Below are 14,399 nucleotides of genomic sequence, written 5' to 3' on the forward strand. Positions count from 1 at the left end.
TTAACGATTGCTTAGCATTCCTCTGGCGTGCAACTAACGTATACTGACTTTGTCAATTTTTTCTGTACGTTTGGTGCACGTCGGTCTATACGGCAATTTGTGACGCCGGCATTAAATGTTGAAAATTTTATTTCATATAGATGAAGGTGCATCATCATTATGTGGCTGATAATAAGTTTTGTTAGGCAGTGTTGTGTTGCTTATTTTCACCATTTTACAAGTTAAGTTTTCGATATGATTGTGACTTCATATGTCGGTAATCCTTTCTTGCTAAATAAGATGTGCAGTGTTTAGTATATTGCAATCTGGACAGAACATTACTATAACTTTATGTTATTTTATACTTGACATGTTGAATAGACACTTGTCTCATATTGAAAACTTCTAGATGCCTTTTGATCATCTGTGTTGTTACTTGTTAGGATGCTGTCAGTCCTTTATTGATGTTTAATAACACATAGAAAACAAACAGAAATTACTAAAAAAAAAAGTCTCATGATGATGCAGAGTTGATTTTTTCAAGGGTGGCCTAGTGGTGTAAGTAGTTAAACTATGAAGGTTTTGAATTTGATTGTGTACCTAATGTTGGTTGTTCTCTTAGGGCACTCAGTGTTCCTTCGCCATCAAAAAAACTCATTGCTAAAAAATAGCACAACAGTGCTTAAAGTGTTTAACACCTATCAATCAATAGAGGGAAATTTCATCAAAGATACTGTAAGGAGATCCTAATTCTTTGTTCTCTTATACTTTAGAGTGGAATGTTTTTTAAACTCTTTAACAAATATGGCAGAGGAGAATTAGAATAGCATGTGTCTTTGTATTTCTATTGAACATTAGCTAGTCTAAATATGGACTGGAAAAAAGAACATTTATTACATTCAATTGTAATATTATACAAATGATTATTATAAAAGAACCAAAATCTTTTGTTGCATCCCAGTCTGTATTGTCTTTTAAAAGAACACAGATGAATCTATGTTATTTTGAGACCTGGCCATTTTGATAAAAAAGTTCTTTGTTATTCTTTAATATTTTATTTAAATCAAGTAAAAATTAAATTGTTTTTAAAGTCAACATTGGTGTATTGATTAAATTTATACTAGAATATGAAAGATAATAATGCTGCTTAAATTTGTTGTTAATTCTAATTTGGCATTATTGATATTCCTATAAAGTTTTGAATGAGTTTTTAAGATACATTTAGAATTGTACATTAAAATATAAAAACTTCCTCATCATTATAGATTAAACGGTAAATCATCAGATGAGGCTTCAATTTCAAAGCATCCATTAAAAATTCAAAATACAAGTATTAATTCTGTATCAAGTTTCAGGAATTCATATTTCATTATTGGCAGGTAATTTTAATGTGACTTTTCATGTTAATTGTTTACAAATATTGATACAACATGAAGTCTAATTAGGGTGATTTTAAACTATTAGTTTCATTGAAAAAGCATTGTATAGATGAGCATGAGCTGATGAATCATTCTTATTTAAAAACCATTATCTAACCTATCGTAAATCTCAATATTCTGCCTTTCCATTGCTTTCAGAATTGTTTACAAATGATTTCTTTTTTTTCAGAATACGAAGAACAAAGATGAAGTTTCTGTGTTAAATAGCTTAGATCTACATCCTCTCTAAATTGTTAAATTGTATCTGATCAAAAGGTTTTCTGGTAGGTTCTGAATCATATGACCTCAGAACATGCACAAGCAACCTAAAATTTTCTCTGAAAAAAATATTACAAGGAGTAAATAAAACTCAAGACACTCCAAAAAAAATTAAAAAAATTCGAGCAAACCCTACAAATACTAAGGGATAAACATGGATGCTGTGTAAGGGTCATTAGTTTCTGTTCTGTTAGTGACGCCTGCTGTTTTATTGCTGTTAGAATGATTTGATGAGCAAATTCACCTATTAAAGCTGCGTTGCACCTTGGACCAATATGTCTTAGAGTGCATTTGTTTCTAACCCGAAATTTTGTCATCGATGACTATCGTTTAGTAAACGTTAGGCTGCTAGAAACAAATACATCGTTTAATACACTTTATAGACCCGATGTAGTCAGACAGAAATAGATTGCATTCACGCACTGTAAACAAACAGGTAAAAGTGTGGGAAATAAATAACCAGGACTTTGCGAAAACAACACCGCTCGTAATTATTTAAACGACAGATGCAGAAACAAATTTATCGTTTACACGTCTCAACGATAAACGATCAACGACTACGCGACTATGTTGCGCGTACATCGTTTATGTGAACGATGTCGACGTTGACCAAAAAATGTAAGAAACAAATGGACTAAACGACTAAGCGCATAATCGTTTACATCGTTTAGGTTAGAAACAAATGCGCTCTAAGTCCTAGGTAACACTGACCATTTCTGTCAGTTAACAATGTTTAAAACACATTCAATATTGTAAGTTATTATGAGGTTATAAAAAGACAAAATATGAGCAATTCACTTCTGAAGAGTAAAGCAACATCTTCATGTTTATATCTATAACAATAAATGAAGAAAAATATTGTAAAGAGTAACCAATGACAACCAATGGATTACAAGGTCCTAAATTGGGACATGTAATGAAGAATGTGGAGAGGTGAAACATTTTGGTGAACTTTGAACCCTCCCTTAACCTAGGACATTAGTGTTACAACACAAAATAAGAGCAAACTGTAAAATCAATTTGAAAGGGCTTTGCTTACCAGATCTGTTTCAGTACATACATTTTGATAAGAGTATTCATAGTAGATGGAAGGTACTTCAAAGTCCGGATGAAGGACCACAAGTATTGATAACTGGATAGCAATATAATTATAATTAATGATGATCGTACAATAAGACAATTTTAAAAGATCTGACTACAAGAAGAAAATGTGATATTTTCAGATTGAATTTATTCATAGACCAATAAGTTTGTATGGGTCATTTCTTAAATTATGAGCTCTATAAACAACATCACCTTTAGAATTAGGATCTGATTTTCCATCAAAATCAGATTGGTGCAGGTACAGCCAAACTTTCAAGCCAACTTATATGTATGAAAGAATATAGGGGATGTTTTAAGTTAATTGTGGTAATGAAACCCCTAACTTATCAGTCAATTTTAGCATGAAACAGTTTGTAAATTAAATAAACAGTTGAACACCAAATTGCTAATTCAAATTGACAAATGATATGAATTATGAGAGACTACATTTGTATACTCAAGTATCCTGGTATTTTAAAATTTCATTTGTTCTATTTTTGTAAGCGGTCAGTTTATCTTTAGAAAAAGATTATTTATAATTGGTTGTCAAACATGATTAAAATGTCTGTTTTATGAATTTATTAGCCTTGATACTTTTGTTTGATGACAAAAAAGCACACCTTAATGTACCAATGATATTTTATGTATTTACTGTCTGAAATATTTACATAGTTTCTACCTATCATGGGTAAATATTTTGTGTATTGAACCATATCATTTTGACTGCATGCATTATTAATTTACGCATTTATGTTTCAGGTAAACAATTGGACAGGTGAACTTTCACAGACTACAACTTAAGAAGTTATCCTTCAACAATAACACAGGAAAATTAATCTTTATTGATGAATGACGTGAAGTGACTGACCATTGGCTAAGGATTAGGAAATCAAGGTACGTGATAATTGTTACCTGTGGGTTTTATTGATAGAATTTCGATAGGTGATTCATTACAGGTAAATTTAACAGGAACACCTACACCTAACTATGAATGTAAAGAAAACAGTTGTGTTGTGAAATTTACTACTATAATTTTGGATATAATTATTAACTGAAATAGTTGGGTAAGTGTTTATATATTTTTGTACAATGAATAAATGTGTTTTGATTATTGAGAGAAATGAATTCTAATTAAGGTCAAGTGTACACAAAGTAAATAAACTCTGAAACTTTTTAAGGTGAGAAACAGCAATGTCATTGCTACTTTTTTCCTCAATGACATTGAGAAGTTTAGAAAATAGTAAAAATTGGTATTTATCAACACTAAATATTGTTGAATTTAAAAAAGGGTCTTGTTCACAGATTTATTCCATCATGATTATTAAAACATGTCAAGTGGAGGAAGTAAAATTTTTAAATTTAGATTACTTTTATGCTAATAATGCTATAAAGGACTACCAGGTATTTAACTGTATGGTCCTGTATGGTAAAAAATCAATTATTAAGAATATAACTATAAAAATAACTTTTATAGGACTAACCATATGTTGCCTGTGAATTACATTCTTGAGTTTTTTCATCAGTCTGATTAAATTTTTACTAGTAACTGTAGCATGTCAAAAATTAAAAAATATTTTTTTGAGCAGAATTTTTTCTATCTTTCCATGAAATGAGTTTTTATAATAATTATGACTTCACTTATCTTTTCACACAAAAAATGGAAAAAGTCAGTTTTGTAATACATTTGTAACTCCAATTATAAATGTCACTGCTTTTAAACCTTCTTATTACTTCTAAGCAGATTGTCAGTGTCTGATTCCAAATCTAGCTTATATTACTGGACCTGTTCACAAGATTAAGAGAGAATTAAAGCGAGGATGTGGTTTAAAAAGGGAGGATCTTAATCAGTCCATAGCTTGAAAATATATTGATAACCATAATCGCCAAGAAAGAAAGCTTTCTGCATTATTTCATGTCTGATTAATATGCCAACCAGTGTTTCCCTTACCCTACCAATATAAAGCTTTAAACAAATACTATACACAGACTGTATTGACAAAAGATAAAGTAAGATTGAGAGCATGTTGTAAGGTTGAAGGTCAGGTCACAATTTATGTAAAGTAGATTTGTCATTGTATAGTTTTGGAACTGATTAGAGTTTTCCATGTCATCATGTACCATAACTGCTAATGGTTATTTAAAATATCAGGTATCCATTGTATTCAATGTTTCTAATTTTACACCTGTTTAAAAGAATTTTCAAATTCATTAAAAAAAACTTTGCAAACAATATGTGTGGGTCTCATGGACGGCAATATAGGTGATAGTTGCACACAAAGTTTAAGTTGTGACATTTTAACTGAATTATATGATGATATAGGTAAATGAAACATATACCTACCCTCTTAAACTTCTTTATTCAAAAGTTTTAGAAATTACAAACTTGTAGTGCAGATATAATCTATTTCGGTACATACATGTGTTGGTGAAGAACCATTTTTCTTTGATTTCAATTTAAATAAACAAATACTTAGCTTCTTCTTTAAAAAAGGGAATAGAACAGAAAGACAAATGACTGGTGAAAGAATACAATTTTTGGAAAGATTGGAACTTGTTCTAAATCTTTCTTAAGGCACTGGCCTCCCTAACAACACAACAGGTTAGCTACTAAATGTATTCACTGCACTGAAATATAGTTCCCTTTATTAATTAACTACACTGTTATTGGACTTAATATGATGAAAACTGCCTATGCAATATAATGTGTAAACTAGGCCAATACAGAATAACTCGGCCAATACAGATTTTTTTCTGTATTGGCCGAGTTATTCTATATTGGCCGAGTTGACACAAGTGCAGGAATTCGGAACGTCTCTAGATTTTACATCGAAAGTCACGATAAACACAAACTGAAAGTAAACAGTTGTTTTGAAGACGCAGTTGTCATTTAGTGATCTTAAACATGCTGAAAATGTCAGAATGGCATACATTTCAGGCTAAAGACGGTTACATTCATTTAAAAGGTATTTTGAAAGCAGACGATAGAACTATTTCAGGTTTGGGGAACGAGTAGATTATCACAAAAGTTCATTTCTTGACGACCTCATAATTTCACGATTGTACACATCGATTTTAAATTAGTTTCTGCATAACACATGCAATGGCAGTACCTTTCCAATTACTATTTATGTGTTGCGTCTAAATTTAAGTTGTAACACTTTATAGTGACTGAAAAGGGTAGAAAAATTCATCAGATGAGAAAATGCTGAAGACACCTGGAAACAGCACCAGATCATTATGTATTGCATCTAATACAAAGAAACAAACTGAGATTTGGATAGTTCCACTTCAAGGTAAAAATATTTATCTCTTGAAATGATATTAAAAAAATATTGTAACACTGTAGTTAATTAATAAAGATATTATTACGTGTATTTCTGTATTGGCCTTGTTATTGGTCCTCGGCCAGCTGTATTGGCCTTCGGCTTCGCCTCAGGCCAATACAGCAAGCCTCGGACCAATAACAAGGCCAATACAGAAATACTTACGTAATAATATCATAATAGTGCTCATGTATGTGCACATAATACATTTTTTTTGTAGTGTTTCTTTAAATGCAAGAATTTGTAAGACCAAAATAATTATTGAAGACATATTTCAAAACATGAATACTGATATCTGACAGACAACGTGGTGAGAAGAACTAGAGAATATAATATCATAGATTTATCCCCTGTAATATTGGAAATTTTTTATTTTGATGAGAAAAATTGTCTATTAAATCAAAAATATTTTCCTTTTCTTGTTTGTCATACTTTTACATAGAATGATATTTTCAGATTGGATGCATTATATGACAATCATATTTTAATTGAATAAGAAATAGTTAATTTAAGGTGATGATTAATATACTTGTAAATATATGCTTAAAATTTAGGGGAAAAAAATACTTTGCCAAAAATAACCATTTAAATATTAAAACTATTTTTTGCCTTCTTAAAACCTCAGCTTAAAACCAAAGTTATTATATCTATATTGGTTTGTGGTCTGATACAGGGTTGTCATGTTTTTGACTTAATAATGACTTTTAATTCAAATTTTCCTTAGACCAAAACCTTTATAATCTCAAAAGTGCAGAACACACCCTCTAGACAGATTAATACATTAGACAATAAGAGTGCATGAAGTACACATATTTGCCAAGGAGAGCAAGAAGTCATTTAAAATGCATTATTATGTAAAAGCACTTTTTGCACTTTGTTATATGAATCAAATGTGGACAAATGACGGACCGTTTGAGAGTAATTTATCTGTATAAGGTTTGTGTCTTGTTTTGCGGTTGTGTGGGAACATTGACATTGATATTGATTGTGAATATATTTATTATAGGATTATAGGGATGGGGAATTAGTTGTTCACTTTAAATGATCAAATGTAACAAGGTTGCACAGATATATATTGTCATTCTACCTACATAACTATGTGGCATCTTTTTGATACTATGTTGTTTTATGAATGAAAGTTGACCTATTTCTTTATCATTGCTCTAGTTACATGTAAAATTTTAAACTTGATTAATCTGATATTATGTAAAAGTAAAAAATTATGTTATTAGCAAGAAAAAAAGATTTACATACACAACCACAGTATAACTAATTATAAATTCATATAAATCTGTCATAGAATATTGTTTTTTTTTATTGGATAACTCATATGACATCAAATACAAATTTCCTTATTGAGAATAATGAAAAACAAATCATGTTATAAAAACCCTCAGCAACTGTCTATACTCTGCATAATGAGCTGTTTTAAAACACACATTTGATGTTTTTTTGCAACAGCATACAAAGTTGCTTATAGTTCAAATGACTGAAATGTAAAATTCTATATTCTGCTAAAATTCCATGCCATCAATGCATAAATGCAGTATAAATGATAACAGTTTTGCTTAAAATACAAAAATAAGAGTTTATTGGCCTTTAAGGAATATGAAAATGGTTTAAATTTGAAATACAAATCCATTTAGTGTATAAGCTGGCTGACAATTTGAGAGTTGATATTTAATTGGATAGAACCTAGTCAGAAGCTGTCATTAAATCGTATAAACTGCTGATTTTAAGCAGTATGGCTTCCCAGTGAGACTTGTAAACTAAAGATTGCCAACCAAATTGAACATAGTTGTTTGAATGAAAAAGAATCAATGAAAAGTTCAACCCTCAGGGTATTTCTAGAAAATACATCCTATGTTACCTTGGATTTGGATTAATGAAGAAAATGATTTATCAATTCATGGAACTACAATATCATTGTTCTGTTATGAGATACATTATCACAACAGGTTTTAACCGAGCTGCATAAGTCACAACAAAGATATTGTTGTTTTAAATTTAGGTCTTATTTGCGTAAGAAATTAGATATGAACATTAATTATTTAACATAATTCAGTCAGCAAGCTTCTATTTCCAAAGAAATTTTTAGACAGATTAAATTTCATAGAGATACAAATATAATGCACTTGGTGGCAAAAACAAAAAATCTTTTCATGAAAATTCTTTGAAGCAAGAGCTGATGATTTTTTTTTTCAAAGCTAAAATATTGAGTTACTTATTTGGACATCCTCGTGAAGAAGCATAGACGGTAGGGTTTAAGACTGTCAGTCATAATTATGATGGAAGAGCAGTGAGTTGGAAAGGTTTCATATGAACTATATAAAGATTTTCTACCAGCCTTAATATTGCCTTATTAAAATAATCTACAGTACATGGAAAATGATTGTCCAAGATTTTGATATAATTGACAACAACATTGGTCATTTTTCTTGCAGCTTTCATTTTTTTTACTTAAAAAAAACACTTGAATCTAAGTTGTTGGAATTTTGTTTGAGATCTATCTTTTATAGCAAGTGAATAATTATTTTACCAGTTCAGCAACATTAACTACCATGGGAATTTTCATACTTTTCTTGTGAATTATTTTAGAGGCTTGAAAATTAAAGTAATTTATATTTTAAGCTAAATTTTGACACATTTATTGAAAAGGTACAATATCTTCAAATCACATTTTGTAAATCCCCTGTAGTTCTGTGTCTACTATATTTTGCACTTTAGGACATTTATGCTTCTGTTTATCACAGTATTATTGATATGTACTACCCAGCCATCAGACAATAGGACTATACCCTGTGGGTAACAAGTCACCCCTTTGTGGAAGTGCAAAATAATTACGATATATAATGTAATTATAGAGTATATGAATCTTTTCAAACGGAATCTATAGGCATTCAGTGTTGTGAAGCAATACTTCATTAAAATATGCTAATACCTCAGCAGTGGTGTGGTATTGGTTTAAATAAGATTAAAAGACATTTTATCAGGTGGTATGGAGACTTTTTCTGCTTAATTAATTGATGGATATTGATATTTTGAGTTAGGGGATTATGTTGTTATATCATTTGGACATTTTGTACTAAGTAAGGTAAGAACCATCCTATAATTACTAAATATTAAAAATGTTTGGTATTTGTATTAAAATTATATGTATATAGCTTCCTCAAATTTTTTAATTCAGCCAATTCAAATTTTAAGTCATGAGAATTTATAAAAATTTGAAAGAAAAGAACTCAAATTGCAAAATATTCTGTTATCTGTATATGAATATTGTTACACAATTAACATTTGATATTATTCTCTCATATTTTTAATACAATGCTCATAATTATTTTCAAATGGAGATGAAATAAAAGACACAACCATACCTATGGATATTTTAGTGAATTTAGTATTTATTTCTGATAAATTTGGAACATAAAAACGTATCATAACACTCAAATGTCAATTTTTAGGCCATAAAAGATCTTGAAATTGGGATAAAATGCAGACAATTGCTGACCATTGGTCAGCATTAATGGTCAGCATTGGCTGTTATCACATCTATGATATTGAATTAAATTTCCCTAATGGATTCTAAAAAGTGCACAAAGCTAAACATTGATATTATATTATAATAACGTAGTAGTGGGGAGCCGTTAATAGCACTTTACACCGTGCAAATGCTATTAAAGGACAGATAATGTGCTTCCAATTTATGTTACAGGAATGGAATTAATTGAATAACTCGACAATATCAGTACAAATATGGCCTTAGATTTGTCATCAAATTAGATGCTGAATGACAGGATACAGCTTTGTGATATTAGCAGAAAGACATCAATATTAGCTTAGTTAAATAATGACCACCAATTTTTTCTGTCATTTTAAGCATGATACCTTATACTTAATATTACCTGCGAAATTGATAATCGATGGCTTTTGCCTATTAATTACGTTCTCCCGTGGGTTGAGAGATTATTACACGCCATTAGTTATCTGGACATTGTTATCATGTAAATATCCTATAAGGTCGAGTGTCCATTCGAGTATCAGATTTTACTAACGACAATTTAATATGACCGTACTCAGTATAAAAGAGATTATGGTGAAAGGATTAATAAAGGCAATAGAAGTCAAAAGGTTTTTTTGTACCACACACTAGGTTTGTTGGCATAATTAATGTAGGTGTTGCTGTAGAAGCCCAAAATCTTAATGTAAAATAAAAAAGGTAATCTGATAAAACTCAACCTTGGAAAAAGGCAGGAATACATTTTGTCATGTTTTTTTTTATAACCTGAGGAATCTTACAAAATTAGAACTAAAAATAATTAGAAGTTGCATTGCACACACCTTGCTTTGTTAACTGCATAATATACAGTATATAAGTGGAAGCAATAAAGCAAGTATCCAGTGCAAATAAAGGATTTAGAAAGAGAGGGGTCCATCGGGATAAGCCAACACTTGTAAAAAGTCTTTGCATTTATCATATATGAAGCTCCATAAGGTGGTCAGTGAACCTTAACCCTCCTTTCCCATTCATTTCTCCTCTCAATGTGAATGTAAAATATCTAGTTTTAAATCTGAGTTACTTTTACAATGATATATATATATAGAATAAAAAGAGAACGTAGTATGATTGCCAATGAGACAACTCTCCACCCGAGATCAAAATGACACAGAAATTAACAACTTTAGTTCACCATACAGCCTTCAACAATGAGCAAAGCCCATACTGCATACTCAGCTATAAAAGGCCCTGAAATGACAATGTAAAACAATTCAAACGAGAAAACTAACAACCTTATTATTATTATTATTAGTTATGTAAAAATAGTTAAAGTTTATTAATCATCCGTGGGTATAAAGGTATCTTAAAAGGCTTTGACTGTAAATGTTTAATAACATTTGCCATAGTCATTTATCAACACAAATGTGATAATGTATTGAGTGCAGTAATAGTTTTAATTATTCAAATGTTGTTTACCAGCCAGGGGACATAAGTCATCTATGTAACCTTTGTTTTATATAAATGCACTTATTTTTGTGATTACATAATTTATGTAAATTCTTTTGGAACTGAAACTTTAAAGAGCAGTTGTTTAATGATTATTAAGCCTTTGTAATTGCTTCACATTTGATGAGCTCTAATAAAAACAACATTAAAGGTACCAATTTTACAATTTTAATTAAAAGCTGTAGAGTTATGTCCCTTTGATTATGCTTGACTGTAACATATTAAGTAATAGTTAATTAACACCATCATAAATTTACATCATCTCTCATCTTTAGTATGAAAATATGTAAAATAAAATAGAAACAGGGGAAAGCTTGACTTAAATATTATCCTTTCACTCAGATGTTGCACTTAAATAACCATCAATATGAGACCTTTAGAATGTAATATTGGCAAGTATCCAAGAATCAGAAATCAAAGGAATGCTAATAGGCTCTTGATTAAATATTATCTCAAGAGGAGGACATTTTAAGTCAGACAAATATGGAACTTGTTTTTAGGTGTCTTAAACCTTTGAGTCTGATCTGTGGAAATAATGTAGAACAAAATTTACCAAGAGATTGGCCAAAAACTGACATGATCTTTAGGTTTTGTACATGCTATTGTTTGGTCTTATTGGTACATCACTCTTTCACTTGGTACCTTATTTGTTAAGATGTAAGTTTTGAGGAGTTGAGACCATAATATGTAACACAGTAAGGATAAGAACTGTCAAAATCAACAAAATTTAATTTACCATAGATATAATTGCTGGTGGACGTTTCGTCCCCGAGGGTATCACCAGCCTAGTAGTCAGCACTTAGGTGTTGACATGAATATCAATTATGTGGTCATTTTTATGAATTTCCTGTTTACAAAACTTTGAATTTTTCGAAAAACAAAGGATTTTCTTGTCCCAGGAACAGATTACCTTAGCCGTATTTGGCACAACTTTTTGGAATTTTAGATCCTCAATGCTCTTCAACTTTGTACTTGTTTGGCTTTATAACTATTTTGATATGAGCATCACTGATGAGTCTTATGTAGACGAAACGCGTGTCTGGCGTACTAAATTATAATCCTGGTACTTTTGATAACTATAATATATAATGCTTTATAATGCATATTGTAGCACATACAGGAGGGAAGTAATGGGGGTACCTTCATGACGAATATGGTAAAAATTCTTGCCAAAAGACGTTAACAGTATTTTTTTATGCATGACGATAAAATGTACACTTTCTTTTGAATTGACTTATTTTGAAGAATCAGGTTAAATTTTTCCCAAAATAACGGTAATGATAAATATTTTAGACCTCTGATGCATCACAATAAGGATATTTTGACGAACTGCGGTAAAATATTAACCAATTTTAAACTAACAGTAGCCAAAATTGACCGTTTGACACCTGACGGTAAAGGGCATTACTACCCTCATGCAGTAGCCCTTTATGGTGTTTGTTTTCTGTGCCTGTCCAAAGTATGATGGTGTCATATTTGTTTTTGTTGTTGGTTTGCTATTTTATGTTCTCATGCCCTGCATTTTTTTTTAATTCATGTGTGTGTCATTGACATTATATATAGCTTACAGTTCACATACCAGGTTGTACTCTATCAGTAGTTTCATCTAAATTAGAATTTAGAGAATTTATTACAATGGAAATGTAGATACTTCATGTAGATACTTCATGTAGATACTTCATGTTAAATGTATACAAATGTTTAGATATTTATATGAATAGGATTAATACCAAAAACGTGTTTCCTAATCAATATGTATTCGTTCTTTCATATTATGTATGCATTAGCATGTTTCTTTGAGGGTTTTATAAAAGGATAAGTTATGCTGTATGGTGGTCAATAGCTATTAAAGGAGGTCGATCTGTTAGAAAAATAACACTGACGCCGTGTGAGATGTTTCAATCTGAAAAATATTTACTACTGATAATCAATATATATTTGAAGCTAGACAGATAGTAAAGGGATTTATTTGTGTATACAGGATAAAAAGTTTACATACAAAAAAGTTTATCATTTAAGTATTGAATGCTTCTTTTTGTAACTTCATAGGGTTGTAAAAGCGTTGGACGAAGTACATTTTGTATGAAGCACGGAAGCGCTTCATACTAAAAATGTGCGCACAGTCAACGCTTTTACAACCCTATGAAGTTACAAAAAGAAGCATTCAATACTTATAATTACATTTTTTTAGCAATGATCATGAAAACCCGAATTTTATTATTGTTTTATTTAATTCACCTGTGCACTTTATTGTGGGACCACTGTTATCATGAATGAAAAGTTTTATTGAGCAATGCAATTGCTTACGGAATATCACGTGATGTGCAGTTAGCCAATCAGAATAAAGTATCATAATGAAATATACATCTAATGTAATTATATAAACATTAAGCTCTGATTATGGGTCCGGGATACTTTTATATGTTGTTATAATCTTCAAATTAGTTATACTGGTTACCTAGTTTCTGTGTACCTTCTTACCTTGCAAAGTCTTTTCTATGAAGAATAAACATTTCTTGTCAATCTTGTGTGTTAATTGAAAGGTGTTCAAATTTAAATTTAGAAGCAGTTACTTATAGTTGTTTTTGTATGACATCTACATTTATACTGATTTCATTTGCTTCCTCAAAATGATAAAATAAAAATGGTGAGACAAAAAAGAACAATTGTTTAGAAGGAAACAACATTTTGTGGTATTGAAAGTAGAAATATTTATGAGGATGAAAATAAAATGGAGAACGCAGACACAGACATTCTAAGACTTTACCATTAAAGATAAAATTACCAAGTTTTAAAATCTTGTAAAGATTGTTTAAAATAATTGTAGGACTCCATTTCTGATTTTTATTAAACAATGTCATTCAGATTTTCAAATCAAATCTTATAATCAAAATGATTGGAATGATTAGAATTACATGTAATTTCAAATCTGAATACCTTTGACTGTTAGAAGTACATTTTTTCATGTACATTTTAATAATATTACATTTCTCAAACAGAATTATACTTGAAAACAGTTTGAAATCAGATTATATGCTAACTTAGGAGTACAAGTAGGATTTTAAAAAAGTTTTATATGTCAGACATTAAGTCTAAAATGTAATAGAAAATGTATGCAATGTGAATGCGGAATACCGCTGCATACCACCAACAATTAACTTACCCAAAATTGGACAAAATTAGATTTTAACCATGTCCTCTTAATCTTTAAAAAATACTTTCTCTGTCAAAAGTTAATACAATTCTTCTTGCATTATAGTATTTTATGTAAAAGTTTTCTAACAAATTGATCTGAATGAAATTTCGTTGTAATCA

At 30.1% G+C, this 14,399-nt stretch overlaps 1 protein-coding gene across 6 annotated transcripts in view; it reads left to right on the forward strand.

Moving 5' to 3' along the window:
• LOC143054828 (adhesion G protein-coupled receptor L2-like) overlaps positions 1-14,399 on the forward strand; it is a 60,558-nt gene that overhangs the window by 1,989 nt on the left and 44,170 nt on the right. For 5 of the 6 annotated variants that reach the window (XM_076227912.1, XM_076227922.1, XM_076227881.1 and 2 more), the window contains exons 2-3: positions 1,588-1,681; positions 3,519-3,653. The gene's annotated coding sequence lies outside the window, so the exon portion shown is untranslated. Of the gene's footprint in view, positions 1-1,587; positions 1,682-3,518; positions 3,654-3,678; positions 3,824-14,399 lie in introns of those variants that run through there. The other variant, XM_076227882.1, reaches the window with a different exon arrangement.

Source organism: Mytilus galloprovincialis, chromosome 1 (assembly GCF_965363235.1).
Source record: "Mytilus galloprovincialis chromosome 1, xbMytGall1.hap1.1, whole genome shotgun sequence".
Classification (NCBI taxonomy): Eukaryota; Metazoa; Mollusca; class Bivalvia; order Mytilida; family Mytilidae; genus Mytilus; species Mytilus galloprovincialis.